Here is a 20,986-nt window from a genome sequence, read left to right on the forward strand (position 1 = left end):
GACGCCTAATTTTAAATTAGTAGTATTTAAAGCATCTGCGTTTGAAAACCCAACACTGTTTAGAGAGAACTTTCCCCCGGCTCCACCCCCCCAGCTATATTGACGCCCCTGTTGTCTTGGTGTCGATGTATGCCTATAGAGGATCTTTGCATTGAGAGGACATTTTGTACCTTTGATAATTGGTGTGCATTGAAATCAGGTGTAGCTTATATTGGTGATTAGGGAGCTGCTTTGATCAGAGTGACTGAGAGGCATGCAGTCAGTCAGTGGCAGAACAGTTTGATCAGAGTGACTGAGAGGCATGCAGTCAGTCAGTGGCAGAACAGTTTGATCAGAGTGACTGAGAGGCATGCAGTCAGTCAGTGGCAGAACAGTTTGATCAGAGTGACTGAGAGGCATGCAGTCAGTCAGTCAGTGGCAGAACAGTTTGATCAGAGTGACTGAGAGGCATGCAGTCAGTCAGTGGCAGAACAGTTTGATCAGAGTGACTGAGAGGCATGCAGTCAGTCAGTGGCAGAACAGTTTGATCAGAGTGACTGAGAGGCATGCAGTCAGTCAGTGGCAGAACAGTTTGATCAGAGTGACTGAGAGGCATGCAGTCAGTCAGTCAGTGGCAGAACAGTTTGATCAGAGTGACTGAGAGGCATGCAGTCAGTCAGTGGCAGAACAGTTTGATCAGAGTGACTGAGAGGCATGCAGTCAGTCAGTCAGTGGCAGAACAGTTTGATCAGAGTGACTGAGAGGCATGCAGTCAGTCAGTGGCAGAACAGTTTGATCAGAGTGACTGGGAGGCATGCAGTCAGTCAGTGGCAGAACAGTTTGATCAGAGTGACTGAGAGGCATGCAGTTGTAACAGAGTTAGGAATATGCTTGTATTAGTTTCTACAAAATCACTACTTGCTTTTCAATGTATTGCTTAGAGTACTAAAGCCACCTGGTGGATGAACAGCGCAGCTGCACGCAGTGTCCCTTTGTGCGCACCGTAGTTTGCCTCGGCAGAGGAAAATGGTTTCTATGCTGCAGGTGGGTGCAAGAGAGCTCCGTTGCAAACAATGAATATATCTTTGGGGTTTTATATTAATCATTTGCACTCTTTGTTACACAGATTTGTGTACTGTATGCTGCTGCTGCGCTGTAGATGACATCTGTGTTCATTTATTGTTCATACCAGGTGGGCTTTGTTGAATGAGAGATTTACATGGTGTTTTCATTATCATTGTCTTTCTTGGGCTATTAGTCTGTTCTTTATTTTGTGTAGCCGTTTTGTGTCATTTCACAATGTTCTGTAAGTTTGTTATAAAAATAGCTCTCATTGGGTTAGGTGCTCTATGGAAAAAGAAAGAAACAAGTTAATTAATTACCCACTATACGATCACATTTGCCTCAGAGAGGAAAATGGTTTCTATGCTGCAGATTTGTGTACTGTATGCTGCTGCTGCGCTGTAGATGACATCTGTGTTCATTTATTGTTCATACCAGGAACTCCAAAGTAAAGACCTGAGTGAGAGCAAGTCCTGTGTGGCCGTGTCATCACTTCTACACCATATACATCTCCACCAAATACACAGACAGACACAACCCGTTACACAGTCAGTCAGTCAGTGGCAGAACAGTTTGATCAGAGTGACTGAGAGGCATGCAGTCAGTCAGTGGCAGAACAGTTTGATCAGAGTGACTGGGAGGCATGCAGTCAGTCAGTGGCAGAACAGTTTGATCAGAGTGACTGGGAGGCATGCAGTCAGTCAGTGGCAGAACAGTTTGATCAGAGGGACTGAGAGGCATGCAGTCAGTCAGTGGCAGAACAGTTTGATCAGAGTGACTGAGAGGCATGCAGTCAGTCAGTGGCAGAACAGTTTGATCAGAGTGACTGAGAGGCAGGCAGTCAGTCAGTGGCAGAACAGTTTGATCAGAGTGACTGAGAGGCATGCAGTCAGTCAGTGGCAGAACAGTTTGATCAGAGTGACAGAGGCATGCAGTCAGTCAGTGGCAGAACAGTTTGATCAGAGTGACAGAGGCATGCAGTCAGTCAGTGGCAGAACAGTTTGATCAGAGTGACTGAGAGGCATGCAGTCAGTCAGTGGCAGAACAGTTTGATCAGAGTGACTGAGAGGCATGCAGTCAGTCAGTGGCAGAACAGTTTGATCAGAGTGACTGAGAGGCATGCAGTCAGTCAGTGGCAGAACAGTTTGATCAGAGTGACTGAGAGGCATGCAGTCAGTCAGTGGCAGAACAGTTTGGAGTTTGGAAGCACACAGTTTTCTTACCGTCGTCGTCACATCTCACAATTGTAATCCTGTGGAACTTTCTTTTTGTGTTTTTTGAGAAGTAAACTTTGATGTACATTTTTACCACTGTTTGGACTGAATCATTTTAATACAAGAAGAGATTTGTTTTTGGGAATATTACAGTGAGTGAACGAGTAAGACACATGCTTCTAGTGGACAATTTTCTAGTGGATTTAAACCTCTGCACAGCTGACGGGTGACAGCTGACAGGTGACAGGTTGTGACGCGGAAGTGACATGGAGGACGCTACACGCCGAGGTCTCGCTGCTCCTACTTTTAATCGCTCCCGTATAAAACCTGAGGTTTATAGAACCATCGAAGGCAAGGTAATTGTGGAGGATGAGTTGTTGAACTTCCTTGCAGTAAAATGTAAGACATTAAGTCAGGACGAAATTGTCTTATTGGCTGCAAACTATTTCGATTCCGAGTGTATTGAAGCATCAAAGAAAGTTTTGTTTGAACTCTGTCCAACTAATCAGCGGTGTGTTACACACAAAGGACAGAAAGATGTAAACAACATCAAAAGTTGCCTCAAAGTGTTGAATGAATGTGGGGACAAAATTCCGCGATTTGTCTCGCATTTTCTGGATGAGTTGCCGCCGGTGACATACACCAGCATGGACGTCTCAAGCCTTCTTGGGAAGATACAGAAGACGTATGATGAAGTCTGCTCATTGAAACACGCAATGCAGCTTCAGGCTGATCTAAGTGTGGAGTTTCGGGCTGTAACTGTGGACATTAATAGCCGACTGTGTGCACTGGAGCCGCGTCCTACTGACCTGAGGCCGCCGGAGGCTGTGCCTGATACAGGTGGGGATGCTGCGACTAGAGCTGTTAGCTCGGTGGCTACAGAGACTGTGCCTGATACAGGTGGGGATGCTGCGACTAGAGCTGTTAGCTCGGTGGCTACAGAGGCTGTGCCGGTGTCTGCAACACTGGGACCCGCGGCCGCGGGGCCATGCCTCGGAGAGAGGGACCTGTCTACGAGGAGTCCCCGGAGACCAGCGGCCGCGGGGCCATGCCTCGGAGAGAGGGACCTGTCTACGAGGAGTCCCCGGAGACCAGCGGCCTCGGGGCCATGCCTCGGAGAGAGGGACCTGTTTTCGAGGAGTCCCCGGAGACCAGCGGCCTCGGGGCCATGCCTCGGAGAGAGAGACCTGTCTACGAGGAGTCCCCGGAGACCAGCGGCCTCGGGGCCATGCCTCGGAGAGAGGGACCTGTCTACGAGGAGTCCCCGGAGACCAGCGGCCTCGGGGCCATGCCTCGGAGAGAGGGACCTGTCTACGAGGAGTCCCTGGAGACCAGCGGCCTCGGGGCCATGCCTCGGAGAGAGGGACCTGTCTACGAGGAGTCCCCGGAGACCAGCGGACTCGGGGCCATGCCTCGGAGAGAGGGACCTGTCTACGAGGAGTCCCCGGAGACCAGCGGCCTCGGGGCCATGCCTCGGAGAGAGAGACCTGTCTACGAGCAGGGCTCCAGCGTGCGACCTATTAGGTCGCATATGCGACTTAATTTATTAAGGGTGATACTTAAAATTGAATGAGGTCGCACAGGTGCGACTTGCTGGAAGGATGAGTGGAGGAAAAAAAACATCCCGCAGTGCTTGCCCGTTCCATTGATTGAAAACATTGGACGTTCGCCTGACGCCCAGTGTTCAAAGAACGATCGTTCACGAAAACCCACAAATAAGCCCTTCAGACTTGGATGGTCAGAGCGGCGCGATTACATACAAAGTCAATTCAAAGACGAGAATTGCGCAAACGGGCGCGGCGCGACCTGCCGCGGTACAAACTGGACGAACCGAGGCGAATATATATTCAGGTCTGAACGCAGCTTATCCGACACAAATTAACTAATCTTTCTCAGCTGTACAATTTCACTGGAGCGCGCAGCGCGCATATCTAACTGCATGATGATCAGTCATGATCTACACAGACAGCCGACTCCCGACCCAAACACTGAGTGAAACTTAGTAAACATGTTGTTTGATTAAACATGTGCCACGAAAAATAGCTTCCAAAGCTTGTTATGTTTGCATCGAGGAGGTAGCCTATGTGTCCATACCATATGTCCATACATGCTGATCGGCCAACAAAATACATTAATCTCCCTCCCAGTGAGTGAAGAGCACTGATGCCTGATTTATTCTTCGTGTTCCGCGCTGAAAATAGCTGATCTACAAGCTCACAACGCGTCGCGGACGCGACGCGTTGTGAGCTTGTAGATCAGCTATTTTCAGCACGCGGAGATATGCAGGCTCTGAGAGCATTCCGAAACGTTTGCCTTCACAATAAAAGCATGCAGCTTTCACAAGTTGGCCCATAAAGACAAGGAAAAGGATTAAGAATTTGGTGGCATTTCACATTGCAAAAGATTTTTTCCAAAATGTAGAAATATTATAATAAGGAATTAATTTGGATAATGGTAATGGAGATATTGTACAAATTGTCACTTTATTAATCCAAAAGGTTTGGACTGCATTTAATTTTCAACACAAAACCTTAAACTGACTTTCTGTGTGTGGAATATAAATATTGACTGAGTGACTTTGTGGTGGGTTGAAACCATCTACAGTGTTTTGAAGTATAACCAGGTAGGTTGCTGTTTTTTACACAGTGACCTTTGTAGGGGGTTTTATGATTCAAACCTTTAATGGTGGAAACCACTACATAAATAAATGGCGCCCGATGTGGGGGCATGATAAGATCATGTATTAATACCACGCTATACAAAGAAAAAAATGGTGCTACCTAATTTGTGGTGGCGCTACCAAATGAAAAGGTAGGTGGCACCAGTGCTACCTGTGAAAAAGTTAGTCTGGAGCCCTGTCTACGAGGAGTCCCCGGAGACCAGCGGCCTCGGTGCGCCGAGGAGAGAGGGACCTGTCTACGAGGAGTCCCCGGAGACCAGCGGCCTCGGGGCCATGCCTCGGAGAGAGGGACCTGTCTACGAGGAGTCCCCGGAGACCAGCGGCCTCGGGGCCATGCCTCGGAGAGAGGGACCTGTCTACGAGGAGTCCCCGGAGACCAGCGGCCTCGGGGCCATGCCTCGGAGAGAGGGACCTGTCTACGAGGAGTCCCCGGAGACCAGCGGCCTCGGTGCGCCGAGGAGAAGGCGATATGCCGGCGGGAGGCTCTGCTGTGGATGTGGGGAAACCATCGCCAGCGACAGAGAGAACTCTCAGTGGAGTGACAACCAGCTGGACTCGCTCGCTACTGTCTCCAGGATGGAGTGAGAGATGACCTGTGTCTCCAGGATGGAGTGAGAGATGACCTGTGTCTCCAGGATGGAGTGAGAGATGACCTGTGTCTCCAGGATGGAGTGAGAGATGACCTGTGTCTCCAGGATGGAGTGAGAGATGACCTGTGTCTCCAGGATGGAGTGAGAGATGACCTGTGTCTCCAGGATGGAGTGAGAGATGACCTGTGTCTCCAGGATGGAGTGAGAGATGACCTGTGTCTCCAGGATGGAGTGAGAGATGACCTGTGTCTCCAGGATGGAGTGAGAGATGACCTGTGTCTCCAGGATGGAGTGAGAGATGACCTGTGTCTCCAGGATGGAGTGAGAGATGACCTGTGTGTCTCCAGGATGGAGTGAGAGATGACATGTGTCTCCAGGATGGAGTGAGAGATGACCTGTGTCTCCAGGATGGAGTGAGAGATGACCTGTGTGTCTCCAGGATGGAGTGAGAGATGACCTGTGTCTCCAGGATGGAGTGAGAGATGACCTGTGTGTCTCCAGGATGGAGTGAGAGATGACCTGTGTCTCCAGGATGGAGTGAGAGATGACCTGTGTGTCTCCAGGATGGAGTGAGAGATGACCTGTGTCTCCATGATGGAGTGAGAGATGACCTGTGTCTCCAGGATGGAGTGAGAGATGACCTGTGTGTCTCCAGGATGGAGTGAGAGATGACCTGTGTCTCCAGGATGGAGTGAGAGATGACCTGTGTCTCCAGGATGGAGTGAGAGATGACCTGTGTCTCCAGGATGGAGTGAGAGATGACCTGTGTCTCCAGGATGGAGTGAGAGATGACCTGTGTCTCCAGGATGGAGTGAGAGATGACCTGTGTCTCCAGGATGGAGTGAGAGATGACCTGTGTCTCCAGGATGGAGTGAGAGATGACCTGTGTCTCCAGGATGGAGTGAGAGATGACCTGTGTCTCCAGGATGGAGTGAGAGATGACCTGTGTCTCCAGGATGGAGTGAGAGATGACCTGTGTGTCTCCAGGATGGAGTGAGAGATGACCTGTGTGTCTCCAGGATGGAGTGAGAGATGACCTGTGTGTCTCCAGGATGGAGTGAGAGATGACCTGTGTCTCCAGGATGGAGTGAGAGATGACCTGTGTGTCTCCAGGATGGAGTGAGAGATGACCTGTGTGTCTCCAGGATGGAGTGAGAGATGACCTGTGTGTCTCCAGGATGGAGTGAGAGATGACCTGTGTCTCCAGGATGGAGTGAGAGATGACCTGTGTCTCCAGGATGGAGTGAGAGATGACCTGTGTCTCCAGGATGGAGTGAGAGATGACCTGTGTCTCCAGGATGGAGTGAGAGATGACCTGTGTCTCCATGATGGAGTGAGAGATGACCTGTGTCTCCAGGATGGAGTGAGAGATGACCTGTGTCTCCAGGATGGAGTGAGAGATGACCTGTGTCTCCAGGATGGAGTGAGAGATGACCTGTGTCTCCAGGATGGAGTGAGAGATGACCTGTGTCTCCAGGATGGAGTGAGAGATGACCTGTGTCTCCAGGATGGAGTGAGAGATGACCTGTGTCTCCAGGATGGAGTGAGAGATGACCTGTGTCTCCAGGATGGAGTGAGAGATGACCTGTGTCTCCAGGATGGAGTGAGAGATGACCTGTGTCTCCAGGATGGAGTGAGAGATGACCTGTGTCTCCAGGATGGAGTGAGAGATGACCTGTGTCTCCAGGATGGAGTGAGAGATGACCTGTGTCTCCAGGATGGAGTGAGAGATGACCTGTGTCTCCAGGATGGAGTGAGAGATGACCTGTGTCTCCAGGATGGAGTGAGAGATGACCTGTGTCTCCAGGATGGAGTGAGAGATGACCTGTGTCTCCAGGATGGAGTGAGAGATGACCTGTGTCTCCAGGATGGAGTGAGAGATGACCTGTGTCTCCAGGATGGAGTGAGAGATGACCTGTGTGTCTCCAGGATGGAGTGAGAGATGACCTGTGTCTCCAGGATGGAGTGAGAGATGACCTGTGTCTCCAGGATGGAGTGAGAGATGACCTGTGTCTCCAGGATGGAGTGAGAGATGACCTGTGTCTCCAGGATGGAGTGAGAGATGACCTGTGTCTCCAGGATGGAGTGAGAGATGACCTGTGTCTCCAGGATGGAGTGAGAGATGACCTGTGTGTCTCCAGGATGGAGTGAGAGATGACCTGTGTCTCCAGGATGGAGTGAGAGATGACCTGTGTGTCTCCAGGATGGAGTGAGAGATGACCTGTGTCTCCAGGATGGAGTGAGAGATGACCTGTGTGTCTCCAGGATGGAGTGAGAGATGACCTGTGTGTCTCCAGGATGGAGTGAGAGATGACCTGTGTCTCCAGGATGGAGTGAGAGATGACCTGTGTCTCCAGGATGGAGTGAGAGATGACCTGTGTGTCTCCAGGATGGAGTGAGAGATGACCTGTGTGTCTCCAGGATGGAGTGAGAGATGACCTGTGTCTCCAGGATGGAGTGAGAGATGACCTGTGTCAAAAAGGGCCAACGTTTGCCGGGTTCGGTGAAAGCTGCCGGTCAGGCCGGACCACGGGCCGCTGCCCCCGGACGGAAGAAGAGATCCGCCGGTGCGGTGCCAATTGTGGGGACTGGCATTCAAACTGACTGGCGTGGTGACTGGCATTCAAACTGACTGGCGTGGTGACTGGCATTCAAACTGACTGGCGTGGTGACTGGCATTCAAACTGACTGGCGTGGTGACTGGCATTCAAACTGACTGGCGTGGTGACTGGCATTCAAACTGACTGGCATGGTGACTGGCATTCAAACTGACTGGCATGGTGACTGGCATTCAAACTGACTGGCATGGTGACTGGCATTCAAACTGACTGGCATGGTGACTGGCATTCAAACTGACTGGCGTGGTGACTGGCATTCAAACTGACTGGCATGGTGACTGGCATTCAAACTGACTGGCATGGTGACTGGCATTCAAACTGACTGGCATGGTGACTGGCATTCAAACTGACTGGCATGGTGACTGGCATTCAAACTGACTGGCATGGTGACTGGCATTCAAACTGACTGGCATGGTGACTGGCATTCAAACTGACTGGCATGGTGACTGGCATTCAAACTGACTGGCATGGTGACTGGCATTCAAACTGACTGGCGTGGTGACTGGCATTCAAACTGACTGGCATGGTGACTGGCATTCAAACTGACTGGCGTGGTGACTGGCATTCAAACTGACTGGCGTGGTGACTGGCATTCAAACTGACTGGCGTGGTGACTGGCATTCAAACTGACTGGCGTGGTGACTGGCATTCAAACTGACTGGCATGGTGACTGGCATTCAAACTGACTGGCATGGTGACTGGCATTCAAACTGACTGGCGTGGTGACTGGCATTCAAACTGACTGGCATGGTGACTGGCATTCAAACTGACTGGCATGGTGACTGGCATTCAAACTGACTGGCGTGGTGACTGGCATTCAAACTGACTGGCCTGGTGACTGGCATTCAAACTGACTGGCGTGGTGACTGGCATTCAAACTGACTGGCATGGTGACTGGCATTCAAACTGACTGGCATGGTGACTGGCATTCAAACTGACTGGCATGGTGACTGGCATTCAAACTGACTGGCGTGGTGACTGGCATTCAAACTGACTGGCATGGTGACTGGCATTCAAACTGACTGGCATTCAAACTGACTGGCGTGGTGACTGGCATTCAAACTGACTGGCGTGGTGACTGGCATTCAAACTGACTGGCGTGGTGACTGGCATTCAAACTGACTGGCATTCAAACTGACTGGCGTGGTGACTGGCATTCAAACTGACTGGCATGGTGACTGGCATTCAAACTGACTGGCATTCAAACTGTCTGGCGTGGTGACTGGCATTCAAACTGACTGGCGTGGTGACTGGCATTCAAACTGACTGGCGTGGTGACTGGCATTCAAACTGACTGGCGTGGTGACTGGCATTCAAACTGACTGGCATTCAAACTGACTGGCGTGGTGACTGGCATTCAAACTGACTGGCGTGGTGACTGGCATTCAAACTGACTGGCGTGGTGACTGGCATTCAAACTGACTGGCGTGGTGACTGGCATTCAAACTGACTGGCGTGGTGACTGGCATTCAAACTGACTGGCGTGGTGACTGGCATTCAAACTGACTGGCGTGGGGACTGGCATTCAAACTGACTGGCCTGGTGACTGGCATTCAAACTGACTGGCATGGTGACTGGCATTCAAACTGACTGGCGTGGTGACTGGCATTCAAACTGACTGGCGTGGGGACTGGCATTCAAACTGACTGGCGTGGTGACTGGCATTCAAACTGACTGGCGTGGGGACTGGCATTCAAACTGACTGGCGTGGGGACTGGCATTCAAACTGACTGGCATGGTGACTGGCATTCAAACTGACTGGCGTGGTGACTGGCATTCAAACTGACTGGCGTGGTGACTGGCATTCAAACTGACTGGCATGGTGACTGGCATTCAAACTGACTGGCGTGGTGACTGGCATTCAAACTGACTGGCGTGGTGACTGGCATTCAAACTGACTGGCGTGGTGACTGGCATTCAAACTGACTGGTGTGGTGACTGGCATTCAAACTGACTGGCATGGTGACTGGCATTCAAACTGACTGGCATGGTGACTGGCATTCAAACTGACTGGCGTGGTGACTGGCATTCAAACTGACTGGTGTGGTGACTGGCATTCAAACTGACTGGTGTGGTGACTGGCATTCAAACTGACAAAACCAGCTGGTGAGTGTTTTCGCTACAATGTTTTCACCAGAGCTAGATGATGATACATTGTGTCTTTATCTTTATCTGGAGTGAGCGCTGCTGCGAGGGGAATAAGCTGCTGCGAGGGGAATAAGCTGCTGCGAGGGGAATAAGCTGCTGCGAGGGGAATAAGCTGCTGCGAGGGGAATAAGCTGCTGCGAGGGGAATAAGCTGCTGCGAGGGGAATAAGCTGCTGCGAGGGGAATAAGCTGCTGCGAGGGGAATAAGCTGCTGCGAGGGGAATAAGCTGCTGCGAGGGGGATAAGCTGCTGCGAGGGGGATAAGCTGCTGCGAGGGGGATAAGCTGCTGCGAGGGGGATAAGCTGCTGCGAGGGGGATAAGCTGCTGCGAGGGGAATAAGCTGCTGCGAGGGGAATAAGCTGCTGCGAGGGGGATAAGCTGCTGCGAGGGGGATAAGCTGCTGCGAGGGGGATAAGCTGCTGCGAGGGGAATAAGCTGCTGCGAGGGGAATAAGCTGCTGCGAGGGGAATAAGTATCTGGAGTGAGCGCTGCTGCGAGGGGGATAAGCTGCTGCGAGGGGAATAAGCGTCCCTGTGAGTGAGCGCTGCTGCGAGGGGGATAAGCTGCTGCGAGGGGAATAAGCGTCCCTGTGAGTGAGCGCTGCTGCGAGGGGAATAAGCTGCTGCGAGGGGAATAAGCGTCCCTGCTGGTGCTGCGAGGGGAATAAGCGTCCCTGCTGGTGCTGCGAGGGGAATAAGCGTCCCTGCTGGTGCTGCGAGGGGAATAAGCGTCCCTGCTGGTGCTGCGAGGGGAATAAGCGTCCCTGTGAGTGAGCGCTGCTGCGAGGGGAATAAGCTGCTGCGAGGGGAATAAGCGTCCCTGCTGGTGCTGCGAGGGGAATAAGCGTCCCTGCTGGTGCTGTGAGCACTGACTAATGTTTTTAGATGGATTTAAGACTTGTGTCATACAACTGTCGTGGCCTGCGTTTGGGCCAGAGCGCAGGTGATAAAGCTCGCCGCATGGTTGTTGACAAACTTTTAGACAAGTGTATGCAAGAAACATTTCTCGCCAAACAAGACCTTGAGAAATTAAACTGTTTTAATAATAACTTTCATGGGGCTGGAGAGTCCACAACAGACCTCTGGGAATAGTCAGAGGGAGAATACCTGGGGGTGTTGCCATTCTATGGAACAAGAAGCTTGACTCTGTTATTAATGTGATCAGGATTGGTGTATTGCAATACATTTTATCCAAAATTATAAGAACTTTGTCATTCTGAATGTGTATACACCCTATGAGTGTCGAGAAAATGAGGACGAGTATTTGCATAGGCTTGCATTTATTAATTCCTTCATTCAAGTTAATTCTTCCTCTAATATTTATGTAATTGGGGATCTGAATGCAGATATTTCAGACAGCAGGTCGTTGTTTGCAGGACATATGAACCAATTTCGTAAGGATAATAATATTTTATTGTCAAGCAAAGAGTGTCTGCCCTCAGATAGTTATACATAAGTGAGGCCTGGCCACAGCAACAACTGATCATATTCCATTTGGTATGTCAATTAATGTTGAACAGTTACCTGGTTTATCATGTGATGATGGGCACAACAGATTTTATAAAGTTTTATGCTCTTACAGAAACACATTTAAATAATGTAGAAATATGCAAAGACGCTATTCTGTGCAAGGATGCTAACTGTAAAGAGGAGGAGCATAGGCGAGCCCTGTGTCTTATGTATGAATGTATAGTGGGTGCTCTACATGAAAGCAGTAGACCATATCACAAGCATAAAAAAAATAGTGTACAGACCTGGTTGGAATGAGGTTGTAGCTAAGCATCATGCAGAAGCACGGGAAGCTTATGAAACCTGGGACAGGGCCGGTAGACCTAGACAAGGGCAGGAGCTGAAGCTTATAAAACCTGGGACAGGGCCGGTAGACCTAGACAAGGGCAGGAGCTGAAGCTTATAAAACCTGGGACAGGGCCGGTAGACCTAGACAAGGGCAGGAGCTGAAGCTTATAAAACCTGGGACAGGGCCGGTAGACCTAGACAAGGGCAGGAGCTGGAGCTTATAAAACCTGGGACAGGGCCGGTAGACCTAGACAAGGGCAGGAGCTGGAGCTTATAAAACCTGGGACAGGGCCGGTAGACCTAGACAAGGGCAGGAGCTGAAGCTTATAAAACCTGGGACAGGGCCGGTAGACCTAGACAAGGGCAGGAGCTGGAGCTTATAAAACCTGGGACAGGGCCGGTAGACCTAGACAAGGGCAGGAGCTGGAGCTTATAAAACCTGGGACAGGGCCGGTAGACCTAGACAAGGGCAGGAGCTGGAGCTTATAAAACCTGGGACCAGGCTGGTAGACCTAGACAAGGGCAGGAGCTGGAGCTTATAAAACCTGGGACAGGGCCGGTAGACCTAGACAAGGGCAGGAGCTGGAGCTTATGAAACCTGGGACAGGGCCGGTAGACCTAGACAAGGGCAGGAGCTGGAGCAGTATGCTGTTCATTCAAAAAAAATTAACAAACCATGAGGGCTGAATCCATGGCAAATAAACTATTAAATAACGACGTTATTGACTTCTGGAAAGAAGTGAGACTTTTAAATAAAAGTAAAGCATCATTGGCCTGGGCCGTGGCTCAGTGGTAGCAGGCACCTTGGCTGGTAATCCAGTCTGGCAGTGTGCCGTGGGTTCGACTCCCGATCCCGACAGCCTTTACTGCATGTCTTCCCCCCATCTCTCTCCCCATTCCTGTCAGCCTACTGTCTGTCCCTCCATAAAATATTTAAAATAAATGCGAAAGCCACTAAAAAACATAAAAAATCACACCCGTGTGAACTGAGTGGTGTAAGGTTTTATATAGCATGATCAGCTGTGGTCTGACGTAATGTCTGACGTAATTAAATCACACCCGGATGTGATTTCACAACTGGCTTTTTTTGTGCAGAAAAAATGAGCATGGTTGCTACGGTCATCCAGTTCAATTTAATTACGTCAGAAATTATTTTGAACATAGCAACCATGCTCATTTTTTCTGCACACAAAAGCCAGTCGTAGGAGTGGTTTACACCACTCAAAAAATAAAATAAAAATGGTCTGTAGATGGAACATCATTGCCATGCTCTGTAAATGGAACATCATTGCCATGCTCTGTAGATGGAACATCATTGCCATGCTCTGTAGATGGAACATCAGTGGCACAAAATATAGCTGAAGTATGGCGCAAGCACTATAGTAACCTTTTCAACTGTTACTGGTTTTATGATTCATGGTATACTTCCTGATTCCATGCTCTCTGTTTTATTAGTCCCAGTTATAAAGGACAAGGCTGGTAAAGTTTAGTAACGTTGACAATTACAGACCTATAGCTTTAGCCAGCATACTGTCTAAAGTATTGGAAAGGATTCTGTTGGACAAGATAAATGAGTACATCCCGGCGTTTTTAGTGGAGGTACCTTCACTAAAAACGCCGGGACACCGCTCCACACGTCCCAAACTCTTCTCCCTTCTGGCTCCAAAACTATGGAATGCACTTCCCATCACATTCAAAACTGCAGCCTCACTCCCAATCTTCCGCCGTTGTCTGAAAACCCACCTCTTCAGGCTCCACCATGGCCCGTAGCACTTGCCCTAGCCCCTTAGATAGCACTTTATGTAGACTTAGATAGTATTTTAAACAGACCTATAGCTTGTTACGTAGACAGCTCTAGAATTGCACTTTATGTAGTCATAGCACTTTATAGTACACATGTATAATATATTATATAGTATAGTATGTATAGTTAACATAGATACTCCACTGTTACGTTCTTAGTTTATGATTCATGATAACTACTTTTTATATATGTGATGTATGCCATGCTTTTGTTATTGCTTAATGTAAGTCGCTCTGGATTAAGAGCGTCTGCTAAATGCCTAAATTGTAAATTGTAGTACATTGACTCCACAGTTTGGATTCAAACCCAAGCATGGCACTGATCTGTGTATATATGCTTTGAAGGAAATTGTAAACAAATATAGAGGGCAAAACTCAACAGTCCTTATGTCTTTTATTGATGCGTCGAGAGCCTTTGATCGTATCAATCCTAGAAAGCTTTTTATTAAACTAAGCCTAAGAGGGGTGCCTGGGGGCATAGTTAGGATCTTGGCCTATTGGTATGCCAACCAAACCATGAGAGTCAAGTGGGGCAATAGTGAATCAGGCACATTTGGGGTCACCAATGGAGTCAGACATTGTCGCCTATTCTTTTAAATTTATATATGGATGATCTGTCGAAACAGTTGAATGCTTGCATACACTGGTTGTATGCTGGGTAATGATCTTGTCAATCATTTGATGTATGGAGATGATTTAGTCATACTGAGCCCAAGTAGCGCTCGACTACAGCAGCTGCTCCACATTATGTACTGAGTATGGCATTGAGAATGATATCAAATATAATGCCAGTAAGAGTGTTGTTCTTATTTGTAGAACAAAAGAGGACATTTCCTGATTTTAAACTATCTTTTAACACTCTCTGTGTCTGTAGTAAAGTAAAATATCTTGGACATTTTATTACAGAACAGTTGACAGATGATGATGATATACACAGACAGTGTCGTAGGATGTATGCACAGGCGAACACCCTCACACACAAGTTCAGTATGTGTTCAGAAGCAGTTAAGATTACTCTATTTAGAGCTTACTGTACACCACTCTACACTGCCCACTTGTGGTCAAGCTACAAAAAAGCATGTATTCAGAAACCTCAAGTAGCGTATAATGATGCCATGAGAATTCTACTCAAAAAGCCTAGATGGTGCAGTGCAAGTGAAATGTTTGTGGCTGCAGGAGTCAATGCTTTTCAAGCTGTTCTCCAGAACTTAATGCATAGATTAATGTGTCGCTTGGATGAGTCTGTGAATAGCATCATCGTCAGTATAAATAACCCTGTCAAAAGTTGCACTAGATACTCATCTAGCCTTAGAAAACACTAGATACTCATCTAGCCCTAGAAAACACTAGATACTCATCTAGCCTTAGAAAACACTAGATACTCATCTAGCCCTAGAAAACACTAGATACTCATCTAGCCTTAGAAAACACTAGATACTCATCTAGCCCTAGAAAACACTAGATACTCATCTAGCCTTAGAAAACACTAGATACTCATCTAGCCCTAGAAAACACTAGATACTCATCTAGCCTTAGAAAACACTAGATACTCATCTAGCCCTAGAAAACACTAGATACTCATCTAGCCCTAGAAAACACTAGATACTCATCTAGCCCTAGAAAACACTAGATACTCATCTAGCCTTAGAAAACACTAGATACTCATCTAGCCTTAGAAAACACTAGATACTCATCTAGCCCTAGAAAACACTAGATACTCATCTAGCCTTAGAAAACACTAGATACTCATCTAGCCTTAGAAAACACTAGATACTCATCTAGCCCTAGAAAACACTAGATACTCATCTAGCCTTAGAAAACACTAGATACTCATCTAGCCCTAGAAAACACTAGATACTCATCTAGCCTTAGAAAACACTAGATACTCATCTAGCCCTAGAAAACACTAGATACTCATCTAGCCCTAGAAAACACTAGATACTCATCTAGCCCTAGAAAACACTAGATACTCATCTAGCCTTAGAAAACACTAGATACTCATCTAGCCTTAGAAAACACTAGATACTCATCTAGCCCTAGAAAACACTAGATACTCATCTAGCCTTAGAAAACACTAGATACTCATCTAGCCTTAGAAAACACTAGATACTCATCTAGCCTTAGAAAACACTAGATACTCATCTAGCCCTAGAAAACACTAGATACTCATCTAGCCCTAGAAAACACTAGATACTCATCTAGCCCTAGAAAACACTAGATACTCATCTAGCCTTAGAAAACACTAGATACTCATCTAGCCCTAAAACACTAGATACTCATCTAGCCCTAGAAAACACTAGATACTCATCTAGCCCTAGAAAACACTAGATACTCATCTAGCCTTAGAAAACACTAGATACTCATCTAGCCCTAGAAAACACTAGATACTCATCTAGCCCTAGAAAACACTAGATACTCATCTAGCCCTAGAAAACACTAGATACTCATCTAGCCCTAGAAAACACTAGATACTCATCTAGCCTTAGAAAACACTAGATACTCATCTAGCCCTAGAAAACACTAGATACTCATCTAGCCCTAGAAAACACTAGATACTCATCTAGCCCTAGAAAACACTAGATACTCATCTAGCCCTAGAAAACACTAGATACTCATCTAGCCCTAGAAAACACTAGATACTCATCTAGCCCTAGAAAACACTAGATACTCATCTAGCCTTAGAAAACACTAGATACTCATCTAGCCCTAGAAAACACTAGATACTCATCTAGCCCTAGAAAACACTAGATACTCATCTAGCCCTAGAAAACACTAGATACTCATCTAGCCCTAGAAAACACTAGATACTCATCTAGCCCTAGAAAACACTAGATACTCATCTAGCCCTAGAAAACACTAGATACTCATCTAGCCCTAGAAAACACTAGATACTCATCTAGCCCTAGAAAACACTAGATACTCATCTAGCCCTAGAAAACACTAGATACTCATCTAGCCTTAGAAAACACTAGATACTCATCTAGCCCTAGAAAAACACTAGATACTCATCTAGCCTTAGAAAACACTAGATACTCATCTAGCCCTAGAAAACACTAGATACTCATCTAGCCCTAGAAAACACTAGATACTCATCTAGCCTTAGAAAACACTAGATACTCATCTAGCCTTAGAAAACACTAGATACTCATCTAGCCTTAGAAAACACTAGATACTCATCTAGCCTTAGAAAACACTAGATACTCATCTAGCCCTAGAAAACACTAGATACTCATCTAGCCTTAGAAAACACTAGATACTCATCTAGCCTTAGAAACACTAGATACTCATCTAGCCCTAGAAAACACTAGATACTCATCTAGCCTTAGAAAACACTAGATACTCATCTAGCCTTAGAAAACACTAGATACTCATCTAGCCCTAGAAAACACTAGATACTCATCTAGCCCTAGAAAAACACTAGATACTCATCTAGCCCTAGAAAACACTAGATACTCATCTAGCCTTAGAAAACACTAGATACTCATCTAGCCTTAGAAAACACTAGATACTCATCTAGCCCTAGAAAACACTAGATACTCATCTAGCCCTAGAAAACACTAGATACTCATCTAGCCTTAGAAAACACTAGATACTCATCTAGCCTTAGAAAACACTAGATACTCATCTAGCCTTAGAAAACACTAGATACTCATCTAGCCTTAGAAAACACTAGATACTCATCTAGCCTTAGAAAACACTAGATACTCATCTAGCCCTAGAAAACACTAGATACTCATCTAGCCTTAGAAAACACTAGATACTCATCTAGCCCTAGAAAACACTAGATACTCATCTAGCCTTAGAAAACACTAGATACTCATCTAGCCTTAGAAAACACTAGATACTCATCTAGCCTTAGAAAACACTAGATACTCATCTAGCCTTAGAAAACACTAGATACTCATCTAGCCCTAGAAAACACTAGATACTCATCTAGCCCTAGAAAACACTAGATACTCATCTAGCCCTAGAAAACACTAGATACTCATCTAGCCTTAGAAAACACTAGATACTCATCTAGCCCTAGAAAACACTAGATACTCATCTAGCCCTAGAAAACACTAGATACTCATCTAGCCCTAGAAAACACTAGATACTCATCTAGCCCTAGAAAACACTAGATACTCATCTAGCCCTAGAAAACACTAGATACTCATCTAGCCCTAGAAAACACTAGATACTCATCTAGCCTTAGAAAACACTAGATACTCATCTAGCCCTAGAAAACACTAGATACTCATCTAGCCCTAGAAAACACTAGATACTCATCTAGCCTTAGAAAACACTAGATACTCATCTAGCCCTAGAAAACACTAGATACTCATCTAGCCTTAGAAAACACTAGATACTCATCTAGCCCTAGAAAACACTAGATACTCATCTAGCCTTAGAAAACACTAGATACTCATCTAGCCTTAGAAAACACTAGATACTCATCTAGCCCTAGAAAACACTAGATACTCATCTAAGCCCTAGAGAAAACACTAGATACTCATCTAGCCTAGAAAACACTAGATACTCATCTAGCCTTAGAAAACACTAGATACTCATCTAGCCCTAGAAAACACTAGATACTCATCTAGCCCTAGAAAACACTAGATACTCATCTAGCCCTAGAAAACACTAGATACTCATCTAGCCCTAGAAAACACTAGATACTCATCTAGCCCTAGAAAACACTAGATACTCATCTAGCCCTAGAAAACACTAGATACTCATCTAGCCTTAGAAAACACTAGATACTCATCTAGCCCTAGAAAACACTAGATACTCATCTAGCCCTAGAAAACACTAGATACTCATCTAGCCCTAGAAAACACTAGATACTCATCTAGCCTAGAAAACACTAGATACTCATCTAGCCCTAGAAAACACTAGATACTCATCTAGCCCTAGAAAACACTAGATACTCATCTAGCCCTAGAAAACACTAGATACTCATCTAGCCCTAGAAAACACTAGATACTCATCTAGCCCTAGAAAACACTAGATACTCATCTAGCCCTAGAAAACACTAGATACTCATCTAGCCTTAGAAAACACTAGATACTCATCTAGCCTTAGAAAACACTAGATACTCATCTAGCCTTAGAAAACACTAGATACTCATCTAGCCCTAGAAAACACTAGATACTCATCTAGCCCTAGAAAACACTAGATACTCATCTAGCCTAGAAAACACTAGATACTCATCTAGCCTTAGAAAACACTAGATACTCATCTAGCCCTAGAAAACACTAGATACTCATCTAGCCCTAGAAAACACTAGATACTCATCTAGCCCTAGAAAACACTAGATACTCATCTAGCCTTAGAAAACACTAGATACTCATCTAGCCTTAGAAAACACTAGATACTCATCTAGCCTAGAAAACACTAGATACTCATCTAGCCCTAGAAAACACTAGATACTCATCTAGCCTTAGAAAACACTAGATACTCATCTAGCCCTAGAAAACACTAGATACTCATCTAGCCTTAGAAAACACTAGATACTCATCTAGCCTTAGAAAACACTAGATACTCATCTAGCCTTAGAAAACACTAGATACTCATCTAGCCCTAGAAAACACTAGATACTCATCTAGCCTTAGAAAACACTAGATACTCATCTAGCCTTAGAAAACACTAGATACTCATCTAGCCCTAGAAAACACTAGATACTCATCTAGCCCTAGAAAACACTAGATACTCATCTAGCCTTAGAAAACACTAGATACTCATCTAGCCTTAGAAAACACTAGATACTCATCTAGCCCTAGAAAACACTAGATACTCATCTAGCCTTAGAAAACACTAGATACTCATCTAGCCTTAGAAAACACTAGATACTCATCTAGCCTTAGAAAACACTAGATACTCATCTAGCCCTAGAAAACACTAGATACTCATCTAGCCTTAGAAAACACTAGATACTCATCTAGCCCTAGAAAACACTAGATACTCATCTAGCCCTAGAAAACACTAGATACTCATCTAGCCCTAGAAAACACTAGATACTCATCTAGCCTTAGAAAACACTAGATACTCATCTAGCCTTAGAAAACACTAGATACTCATCTAGCCCTAGAAAACACTAGATACTCATCTAGCCTTAGAAAACACTAGATACTCATCTAGCCTTAGAAAACACTAGATACTCATCTAGCCCTAGAAAACACTAGATACTCATCTAGCCCTAGAAAACACTAGATACTCATCTAGCCCTAGAAAACACTAGATACTCATCTAGCCCTAGAAAACACTAGATACTCATCTAGCCTTAGAAAACACTAGATACTCATCTAGCCCTAGAAAACACTAGATACTCATCTAGCCTTAGAAAACACTAGATACTCATCTAGCCTTAGAAAACACTAGATACTCATCTAGCCCTAGAAAACACTAGATACTCATCTAGCCTTAGAAAACACTAGATACTCATCTAGCCCTAGAAAACACTAGATACTCATCTAGCCTTAGAAAACACTAGATACTCATCTAGCCTTAGAAAACACTAGATACTCATCTAGCCCTAGAAAACACTAGATACTCATCTAGCCCTAGAAAACACTAGATACTCATCTAGCCTTAGAAAACACTAGATACTCATCTAGCCCTAGAAAACACTAGATACTCATCTAGCCTTAGAAAACACTAGATACTCATCTAGCCCTAGAAAACACTAGATACTCATCTAGCCTTAGAAAACACTAGATACTCATCTAGCCTTAGAAAACACTAGATACTCATCTAGCCCTAGAAAACACTAGATACTCATCTAGCCTTAGAAAACACTAGATACTCATCTAGCCTTAGAAAACACTAGATACTCATCTAGCCCTAGAAAACACTAGATACTCATCTAGCCCTAGAAAACACTAGATACTCATCTAGCCTTAGAAAACACTAGATACTCATCTAGCCTTAGAAAACACTAGATACTCATCTAGCCCTAGAAAACACTAGATACTCATCTAGCCCTAGAAAACACTAGATACTCATCTAGCCTTAGAAAACACTAGATACTCATCTAGCCCTAGAAAACACTAGATACTCATCTAGCCTTAGAAAACACTAGATACTCATCTAGCCCTAGAAAACACTAGATACTCAT

The sequence above is a fragment of the Electrona antarctica genome (assembly GCF_951216825.1).
Source record: "Electrona antarctica genome assembly, chromosome: 16".
NCBI classification, from domain to species: Eukaryota; Metazoa; Chordata; class Actinopteri; order Myctophiformes; family Myctophidae; genus Electrona; species Electrona antarctica.